Below are 2,257 nucleotides of genomic sequence, written 5' to 3'. Positions count from 1 at the left end.
ACAGACTAGCCTTAAAGTTTAAACAGACTTTGTCTCCTTCTCATCCTGTCATACCAAGCCACGTGCATTGGGCTTTTGTTTTTCAAGTATATTGTTTCTTAAGTATAAGAAAATAAATGAGTGCTTTTTCCAGTGCATTTCAAAGGCAATGATAAATCTTCTTTTATTTGAAATAATATCAACTGACCATTATCCTTCCAAAACAGAGTCTGTTGATGAGTAGAAGGCTCAGTGAACCCACGCAGTAAATTTATAGACATGGCCTTTTCTGTATTAACATTTTCCTCTTCTTCCATTCATAAAATGTAAATTTAATGGTCTGAAATGCTGGCAGAATTTCTAAATTTTTCTTTGCATGATATTATACCAAGATTCATTTATTCACATCCTACAAAATAATACAAGCTTCTTAAGAGTGAATGGCTCTAATTATAATCAGGTACCTAACCATTTCATGTTAAATAGCTTTCATAGTCCAACAGATTGGGAGGAAATTGTTCTTCATCGATTCTATTTCTTGTTTCTCTCTTTTTCCCTTGGGATTTTCTCCCAACAATTGAGGTAAGTGTTTCTATAGTTTATAATTCATATTATTTTAGCCTTGATGTCAATTCAAACACTCTGAGACTGCAAAACTTTCCTCTCACTCAGGCTTGAGCTGCAGATTTTCTTCCTGTCTGATATCGGAAATGGGGTTCAAAATATCTGGCCTTGGGACGCCAAATCATCCTTTTAAAAGAAAAAAAAACTTAAAAATGAAAAGCCAGTTTCAAATACCTAGGATACTTCCACGTTAGACAGAAATCTTTTCCTAAAAATTTGTCTTTAAGTTTTCTTATTTCAATTGAAAAATAAAGATCAAGTACGGATTTTTATTCAATAATTCTTGCCTTGGGTAATAAAATTTCAGGCAAGGTAAAGTGACTGGATAGAAGCAAGAGAATGCAAAAATGACTAAGAGTCTGTGTCTTGGAGGTAGATAACTGATATGCCAGTTAACTAGTTTTCCAACCATTTGTAACAACAATGAGAAACCAATCCATCCTATTCATTCTAGTTCGCTCCCTCCTATTCTACACTGAGACATGAAATGAAGTCTTCCCAGTCTCCCTCTCCTATGTACACACGTGTGATTAGAGAAAGACATTTTCATGTAAGGTTAGCAGAAGTGAACCTGAAAACAACCCGTGAGATCTCATCTCCCTAGGTCTTTCTTTTTGTTATTATTATTATTTATGCCTATAACACCTGGTCTTCCTAGGTGGTCTCCCATCCAAGTATTAACCAGGCCCGACCCTGCTTAGCTTCCGAGATCGGACATCGGACTTGTTCAGGGTGGCATGGTCGTAGATCCCTAGGTCTTTCTTGGAAGAGGCCACCACCCTTCTCTTTTGTATCCAATAGAGAAAAAGAGCTTAGAAATTATTATTACAAAAGGATCTGGGTTTTCGACTTTCTTCATTCCCCTCACAGGCGTGTTCCGCAGTGTAATGACAATATGGGAGATATTTTGGAAAGATTAAGCTTGAGAATTTGAACCATTTCAAAATTTTCATGAAAAGAATGATACTTAGAGATTTGCACTTTCTAAGGACATCTTCCTTCTTTTTGAGGAAATTAAACTGAAGCAGAATTACCTTCCCGAAAGACAAAAATTAGATAGGTTGTCATTTTTCTTGCCTAAAGTCTCCTCATTTCTCAAATGACCGGGACCTTGCTTCTGATAGTCATATAATCCTCTCACTATACCTCGCAGTACTTCCACTTGCAAAGATCTGCAATCTGCCTGAGCCCGTGGGGGGAAAAAGCATACCAGTCACATCTCACCAATAAAAAACGTCTTGCTTTCGCTGGCTGACCACTACCTTCTCATACATCCTTTATTGCTTAAAACCTCTTCTTTTTTTAAATTAGGAATGCATTCTATGGCCATACACCCTGAACACACCCAATCTCATCTGAACTAGGAAGCTAAGCAGGGTCGGGCCTGGTTAGTACTTGGATGGGAGACCACCTAGGAAGACGGGGTGTTGTAGGCGTAAAAAAAAAGGGAACGCAGCCTGCTGGTAAAAATATTTTGAGCATCTTTAATGCATGTATATTTATTTATAAGCTATAAATATATATTACTCTCTAAATATCATTATATTTTGAAATATACACAAAACATGGAACTTTAAAAGTATTAAAGTAACCATAAGTAGAAGTTCTAACATCTTCTTTCTTGCAATCCCGCTGGGAACTGTGCAGCTGAATT

The 2,257-nt window shown here is 36.7% G+C and overlaps 2 pseudogenes; one reads left to right on the top strand and one right to left on the bottom strand.

Moving 5' to 3' along the window:
* Positions 1-1,236: 1,236 nt before the first annotated feature.
* Positions 1,237-1,352, bottom strand: LOC120590905 (uncharacterized; annotated as a pseudogene).
* Positions 1,353-1,921: 569 nt separating this feature from the next.
* On the top strand, positions 1,922-2,039 carry LOC120589978 (uncharacterized; annotated as a pseudogene).
* Positions 2,040-2,257: the final 218 nt, after the last annotated feature.

The sequence above is a fragment of the Pteropus medius genome, unplaced genomic scaffold (genome assembly GCF_902729225.1).
Source record: "Pteropus medius unplaced genomic scaffold, Ma_sr-lr_union100, whole genome shotgun sequence".
Lineage (NCBI taxonomy): Eukaryota > Metazoa > Chordata > Mammalia > Chiroptera > Pteropodidae > Pteropus > Pteropus medius.
Note: the sequence above shows the minus strand (reverse complement) of the source record. Positions and strands in the feature narration are given on the sequence as shown.